This window comes from Suncus etruscus, chromosome 7, assembly GCF_024139225.1.
Source record: "Suncus etruscus isolate mSunEtr1 chromosome 7, mSunEtr1.pri.cur, whole genome shotgun sequence".
Classification (NCBI taxonomy): domain Eukaryota; kingdom Metazoa; phylum Chordata; class Mammalia; order Eulipotyphla; family Soricidae; genus Suncus; species Suncus etruscus.
Window position 1 is genome coordinate 72,414,259 of NC_064854.1, and position 8,696 is coordinate 72,422,954.

Genomic DNA, 8,696 nt, shown 5'->3' on the forward strand with positions numbered 1-8,696 from the left:
AAATAAAATTTAAATAGAATATCAAAAAGCATACCTCAAAAAAAAAAGCATACCTCTAGAGCTTTTCATCATTAAAACGCTAAGTTTTAGATAGAAATAACATCTGGCATCCTATAACATTAATTAACCTTTGGAATAGAAACTAATAAATTTTTTTGATTAGCTCACTGTTTATATATATTCAAGTTGATACAGAGAGCAATTTAACTCATGAGTCATGTTTATTTTTTCCTCTCCCTAGAAATAAAAGGATATACCAAATACTTGATAGTAGTAAGAAAATAAAAATAATATACATTATGCCTAAGATAATAGTTTCTGGAACAGCCCCCGCATCTGTTTTAGGGGGTGGTGTTTGGTCACACCCAGCAGCATTCAGGAGTTAATCCTGGCTCAATGCTCAGAAATTGCTCTTGGTAGGCTTGGGGGACCACATGGGTCCTTATGCGTCAAAGGCAAATGCCTTACCACTGTGCTATCTCTACGGCCCCAGTCCCCACACATTTTGACCCAGGGACATCACCTAATGATTCTCCTTCAACTTGTCAAGCAGATCTATTGAAGAACCCAAGAATATAGTCTAACAAGGCCTTGAGATTTAGGGAATTTTCTAGATCTGTCAGTGCTTAGGGAGGAGTTACAGGGCTGCACATATCAAAACTCAGTTGATCATGTGGTACTGAAGATTGTGGTTAGTTGTATGCACTGAGTGAACCTAGCTCTTGTGCAAAGTCTTTGGGTCCATTTTGATTCCTTTTTCACCAATATTTTGTTTTCTCTATAACTTATTCCATAACACTTGCTGAGATTTGTAATTGATCGACTTATAACTTCTGAAAATTAGTTCATTCTCACTTTATAAGTAAAGTGAATATCTACCCCATCAAATATTATTGTTCTGTTAGGTAATAATCAAGAATTTTAAAAAATAATCTAAAGTGTCTTTCATAGATATATTTTTTGTATACTGTGCTGCAGTTTTTATAGACCAGGAAAATAACATTAACATAAAGTATTAATGTTCTTTTAAATAGTTTATTTATTTTTGTGTGGCATTTCACTCATATGTTGGGCCATAATTTCAAGGTAAAAATTAACTTTTTTTGTAAAATATTTAACAAAAGTACTAATAAAATAATGCTACATTACAATTCAGTAATATCAGTAAATTCTCTGTACCATAAAACAGAACCTTCTTCAGACTGTTTGTGAACATTATGTATTTCAACATTTGTTGGAGAAATTAGTTTTTAATTTATTTGATAATACTTCTTTGCCTGTGCTTGTCCCACCTAGATGAATGGGCCCCCTATGCCTACCTGTTCTCCACCCATGGGGGTGGTCTTATTTTCCCCAATAAAGACCTCAGGCAAGAGAGACTTCTTCCAGTTTCTGTCCCACAGTTAGCCTGTCTGCCTACTGGTACCATTTTGCCTGCTTGCAGCTAGCTTGTGGTGGAAGTTCCTGAACATCTTTTATCTCCCTAACCTGGTATGTATTAGATCCTATGTTGGTTTTTCTTCCAGATCTGCTTTTCCTAATCCCTGGGTGGGGTGGGGTGGGGCAGGGTACTGAGGCTTTCACTACAAACATTTTCATTTAATTTATCTTTAGGCAAAATTCTCCCACTTATTTTTGATTTGGGGTTACATAAGACAGTGCTCAGTATTAATTCTATGTTCTTCACTCAGGCCTTAGATCTGGCACACATAGGGAACAATTTTAGAGCTGGATATCACACCGAGGTCTGCCTCAAGAAAGGTATTTATCTTCCCACTCTAAGAGATCACTGACTCATCTCCCTCTTTTAATATCCATACCAAATTACTGTGTGCAGGTTTCTAAAGGTGTCATTTAAAATAACCTTGGCTTTATTAGAAATTAATTAATATATGTTTTATTTATAATTATTTAGTATATGTTAGATGAATAATTTTATAAATAAAATAATTATATTATATGTTCTGATGATTAATAATCACAAAAATATCTAGAAATTATAGTAATAATCAAGAAGCTATAGATTGTTTTATTTTATAAATTTTATTATTAACTATTCATATATAAATTATATATAATTATTTAAATTGTACATGTAATTTTATATATTTATATAAATTAATTATTTATATTATTTTATTTTAATCAGTCATCTATGGACTATTATCATTTTATTTTATATTTTATTTTAATCATTATACTAATTTAATTAATAAATTTAGAAATTCTCTTTCTTGAGGATAAAATGAACTATTAAAAATTTCCTGGAACTGGAGAGATAGCACAGAGGGAGGGGTTTGCTTTGCAAGTGGCCTATCCGGGACAGACAGTGGTTCGAATCCCGGCATTCCACATGGTCCCCCATCCCTGCCAGGAATGATTTCTGAGCATAGAGCCAGGAGTAAACCCTGAGCACAGCTGGGTGGACCTAAAAACCAGAAAAAAAAAATCCATCTTTTTAGAAGGTAATTTACTAATTTTTTTTAAAGAAGTGAAGTGTTTACCTTACATACAATTGACCCTGATTTGATCTCTAACACCATACGTGATATTTGTTCAGTGCCAGGAGTGACTCCTAAACTCATCAGGGAGCCAGGATTAAGCCTTGTCTGGACCCTAAACAAACCACACAAAATTCTCACATATATACTGAAAGCTATGAAGAATTTGATAGTTCAAAAGTATAGAGAAGGTAGTTGTTTAAATTGATTTTTCTAAATTTTGATTTTGTTTATTAAATCTTAGGCAAATCTCATTGTTTTCATCTTAATGTTTTTCTCTATGATCTCCTTTGCTTCTATTATGGAAAAAATGATGAACAACTTCTCATAAAATTCTAATTTATAAGTTATCAAATCTTCTTACTTGACTTTTAATTTCAACATCTGAAATCATTTTTTGAACCTGTATAGTGTTATTGAGAAGCTGAAATTGAAGTCCCACACTGATGTAGTATTTTGATTCTTAGAAGATTAAACTGAAATTATTCACTGACTTAAAGTAAACACTTTAATTTTCTGTCGATTATCTATATTCATCTATATATTTTATTTAGAGAACTATTCTTCAAATAATTCAAACATGGGGGCCAGAGCAGTGGCACAGTACTAGACTGTTTGCCTTGCACGCAGCTGACCTAGGATGGACCATGCTTAGATGCCCCAGTGTTCCATATGGTCCATCAAGTTGGAATGATTTCTGAGCACAGAGCCAGGAGTAACCCCTGAGCATCACCGAATGTGGCTCCAAAACCAAAACCAAACAAAAAATAATTCAACAAGGTTATGAATTGTCATTTTCATTGTGCTTCTTTTGAATCACACTGAATTTGAAATAGTATAATCTTTATTTTAATTTACCAGTAGGATATGAAATGCTTGGGCTGAAGTATTAGTTCAGCAAGTAGGATGTGTAGGGCTCATGCCGCAATCTAGTTTTGATCCCATAGAGTCCCCTGAGCATGCCAGGAGTGATTTCTGAGAGTCAACAAATATGTCACCAGAACAATCCCTTCCCAAAAAATATGTAAAATGCATATCCATGTGAATTTCTTAAGCTTCCACATAGACTAGAATAAAGTAGTCTCATTGAACAAATGCAACCATTTATGAAATTAAAAACTTAAACAGAAAAAAAACAGGCTTTGCACATGCAAATTGATCTTTATTTTATTAATGATTTAATATTTTATTCTATCATTACTTCAGGGCCTTTTTCCATAAAAACAATATGTATTCAAAGGATGTATTTTTCTTTTTTCTATACATTTATTCTATACATATGAATGAGAGAAAACATTTTTAAAATTCTCTTTATTTATTTTCTTAAGCATGATATCCTCCAGTGCCACCAGGTTTATGCAAGCAAACTATAAGCTTGCAAATTTTATTTTCTCATCTACTATTTTTATAGAAAAATTACTTTAGTTATGGTGTGATTTTTTTTGCCAGCAATATTTTAAAAGAGCAATTTAAATATGCCAATATTTTTCTTACGTATTTTTTTTTACTCTTTTATCTTATTTTATTTTATTTTGGTTTTTGGGACACACTCAGGGTGCTCAGGGGTTACTCCTGGATCTGAGCTCAGAAATCGCAGGCTTTAGGGACCATATGTTATGCTGGGATTTGAGCCACCATCTGTCCTGGATGGGCTGCTTTTAAGGCAAACGTCCTACCACTGTGCTATCTCTCTAGACCCTCTTATGTACTTTTTTACATATTAAATGTGATAAAGCATTTTAGAAAATATCCTTCATTTTTTATGTCACTTTAATGGTTCCTGTAGTTATGAAGAAAATCAAATTGATTTGAAAAGTAGCTGTGCGTAGGTCATCATGATATTCATACTTCTTTATTTATTTCTTTATTTTTTTTTTTTTGGTTTTTTGGGCCACACCTAAAAAACACACCTGGCTAAGTGTTCAGAAATTGTCCCTAGCTTGGGAGGACCATATGGGATACCCGGGGATCAAACCATATTCCTTCCTTGGCTAGCACTTGCAAGGCAGACACCTTACCTCTAGCGCCACCTCGCAGGCCCCATTTTTTTTTTTTTTGGTTTTTGGGCCACACCCGGGAGGTGCTCAGGGGTTACTCCTGGCTATCTGCTCAGAAATACCTCCTGGCAGGCACGGGGGACTATATGGGATGACAGGATTTGAACCAACCACCTTAGGTCCTGGGTCGGCTGCTTGCAAAGGCAAACGCCGCTGTACTATCTCTCTGGCCCCGATATTCATATTTAACTCCCCCTTTACACTTGAAAGAGGTCTTTATGTTCTGAATGCTTTTCAAGGGGTTTTATCAATATAGATAGTTTCCTGCTATCATTATATTCAACATACACACAAGTAGATGATCATCTCAAAAATATCTGATGATTCAAATAATACTAATTTCAAATTTAAGAAATCAACTTTAAGGGTGATGGTCTATATATGTGCTCAGAGGCACTGGATAATATCAGAAGATTTAAAAATATATACTTGTATTAAAATTATAATTGATGCACTTTTTTATAGTATAGCTGATGATAGTTTCATTGGAAAAATTTCTTGTGTTAGATCCTTCACCAGAGTAGCCACACTTCCAGCATTATTTCATTGACCTGCCACATATCCCTAGTTTCCCACCTTCTGGTAATATCATTACTATAAACCAGTTATCATGTCCTGTTGCTTTTACCCATTGGTTATTCCCTTGCTATGTTCCTTTTTATCCCACATATGAGAGAAATTGATTTGTATCTCTGTCCTTCTGATTAATTGTTTTCATCATGAAACTCTATATACATTCATATAATTGTATAACTTTTTATACAGCAACTGAGCAGTATTGTGTATATATAGTAAATATATGTATATTTAGCTTTTTTATGTATAAGCTCTTTATTTAAGCACCATGATTACAAACATGAATGTAGTTGGGTTTCAGTCATTAATAGAACACCCGCCCTTCACCAGTTCAACATTCCACCACCAATGATACCTCCCTTTTTCCCACCCCCTGTCTGTATTTGAGACAGGCATTTTACTACAGTTACTTTTTTTCTTTTTTAAAGTTCAGTAAGATCTTCTTTTTATAAAGGGTAAGAGTTAAAAAATACTTGGAGTTAAAAAATACTTGAAGTGTTCTGGCATAAGACTGATTCTGGGCTCAAGGCATACTAGGTTGTCCAACCCCTGATACATTCTCTGTGGTCCAGGTGAAATTTTTTCTCACCTTTCTCACATCAGGATGATGTGAAGCATCCTCTAGTTTCACCTCACCATTATATGCATAAAGCCCTACCATGCAAGCAGGTTGTTGCTGTTGCTAAGTCATATGGGTGTTAAGAGAACACTCTTTGGAGTAAGCCAATGCCAAGGCAGTGGTAGGGTCTTTCCTGGTAGAGTTTTGCTTCCTAATAATGTTATAGACAAATGTGGTTCTTTGCATAGATGGTATTCATGGTTCAGGCAATGCCCATTCTTCTGGGTCCTGAGCCAAGTCATTATGCCAATGTTCTGGATATAAGGCCTAACTGCATTACAAAATTTATGTTCCTATTTCCATTAGATAAGAACTTATATGCCTATGTAATACCTTTCCATTTTAATGTGTGTATGCAAAAGAGGATCAATGCCACAAGGTATTATTGGTGTATCTGGGGGCCGAGGGAACAAGTCCAACAATTCCAGTAACTTGGTTCTAACATAAACTCTAAACAGAATGACTTTTACACCAGAATTCATTATTGAACAGATCACCAAGAAAAAAAAAAAACAGTGGGCAAAATTGTCACTATATAAGAGGATATATAAAAAGAGTTATAAGAGTTATAAATGTTAAGGGAATGCATCTAAGATAAACAAAGTAGATATACATGTCCATTTTATGTCTTTAGAAATAGTCGGGGGTGGGGGAGTATTGAACCCAGGAAAACACTTTGAACACTTTGGTCTGTGATTTGGCCTTCTGGAGTCGCAAAACGATTCCAGAAGTCCCATATCAGGAAATATCTTTGAGTGGGGACTTCTCAGAAACCGAGTATGATAACAAGCACAGGTATACAGTGAAGGAATGTGGAGGATAGGAGGCCACTGAGAGTAGGTAAATAGGAACAGATTATTGGTTTCTTCTCAGGCCGAGAGTCTATTTTTTCACTTTGGGAGCTGGTTGGCAGCTGGTTTGAGGAGGATTGTGATCTGCTTCGTGAGGAGCCAAGAACTGAGGGTAAAAAGGGTTAAATATGGGGTAATAGGTGGTGAGGATGAGAGAGTAAATGACTAGAAAAGAGCATGTAAGGTGGTGAGCTAAGGGGGGAAGGAAAGTAAACAACATAAGCATTCTGTATATTGTAAACATAGATTAAACCCTATGATATCCTATTAAACTATTTATACTTTGAAAATGGATACTGGTGGGAAGGAAAGATGCTGGTGACTTCCCCAAGCCAACCCATCATGTGCAGGGTAGGGGTTGGGGAAAACCTGGGGTCCCCTTCAAACTCCTCCCTGGCACCCACCTCAGGTGGGCGCCCAAGGATAGCCCTAGAGTCCAGGAGGAAGGAGAAGGAAGACTGTTGGGGGCAGCCTGAGTCCCAAAGATCCCCTAAGTTTGGAAAAAAAAGTGTTTTGGCATGGAGCCATGCTGGCAAAAGCTTCTGCTCTCAGAAGAGGAAAGAGTTACTTAATGAGCTAGAAGTCAGAAGTTTACCATCCTGCTTCCTACACCCGCCCCTCTTGTGCAGGGTAAGGCTTGGGGAAAGCCTGGGGTCCCCTTCAAACTCCTCTCGGCACCCACCTCATAGTCCCCTGGTCTGTCCTAGGTTAGTATGCATAAGGCAAAAGGCCCTACTATTTGTGCCCACTGCTCCAGTACTGATTTTTATTTGGGATCACACCTATTGACACTCAGGACTGACTCTTGACTTTATGTTCACAGATTACTCCTGGTGTATCTCCGGAAACTACTTAGGGCACAAGGATTGAAACCAGACTGCCAAATATGAGGCAAATGCTCTACCTACTATACAATCACTTTGGCCCCAGAGAAACTTTTATTTATTTATTTTGGTTTTGGGGGGCCACACCCATTTGATGCTCAGGGGTTACTCCTGGCTAAGCCCTCAGAAATTGCCCCTGGCTTGGGGGAACCATATGGGACACCAGGGGATCAAACCGCAGTCGTTCCTTGGCTAGCGCTTGCAAGGCAGACACCTTACCTCTAGTACTACCTCACCGGCCCCAGAAACATTTATTTTTGAGTGTCATTCTTGTCCAGGGGCCATGCTAACCTTTTCTGTATTGTTCCAATTTTAGCATATGTGCTGCTGAAGTGAGCATGAGAAACTATTTTTTTAAAAGAAGTATCTATACAATTTTCTATGAATGAAATATTAGAGGACATTCCTAACCAGCAGAGATGAGTGTTCTTTTCTCATCACATCCCCACCAACACTGGGTATTTCTAGTTGTTCTTTTTATAGTTATCATTTTTATTAATGTGACTTTTTGTTTGGTTGGTTGTTGGTTTTGGGCCACATCCGGTGGCACTTACTGGGTTTCTCTTGTCTCTGGGCTCAGAAATAGCTCCTGGTAGGCTCAGGTGACCATATGGTATGCTGTGAATCAAATCTGGGTTTGTCCCGAGTCAGTAAATGCCCTATTACCATGCTATTGCTCTGTCTTTTAATGTGACATGTTATCTCATTAGTTTTATTTGCATTTTCATGATTATTAGTGACAGAGAATACTTTTCATATCTCAGTTGGTTATACAAATGTCCTCTTAGAGGAACTGTCATATCTTTGATGGGTTATAAATTTTTTGTTGTTGAGCTTTGTGAATGCTTTATGTATCTTGGATATTAACAATTATGATGTATGGTGTGCAAATATTTCTCTCATTCAGCACAATGTCCTTTAATTTTAATTAATATCTTTAATCATGAAAAAACTTGTTAATTTTATGTAGTCTTTTTTTTATTTTTGGTTTTGTTGCCCTGCCATTGGAATAAAATTATTTGCAACAGCTCTAAGCTCCATATCCTGCAGAGTTTAGCAGTTTTTCCTCATGTATTTTATGGATTCTGGTTTAATGTAGAGACCTTCAATCTATTTTGAGTTATCATTTGTATATGGCATGATCTAAAGGTCCAAAATCTTTTTTCTTGCATTTGTCTATTCAGTTTCTCCCAATAAATTTTGAAGAG

General features: G+C 36.2%; 1 pseudogene; it reads right to left on the bottom strand.

Moving 5' to 3' along the window:
• Positions 1–7,731: 7,731 nt before the first annotated feature.
• LOC126014536 (uncharacterized) lies at positions 7,732–7,828 on the bottom strand (annotated as a pseudogene).
• Between the last annotated feature and the right edge of the window lie 868 nt (positions 7,829–8,696).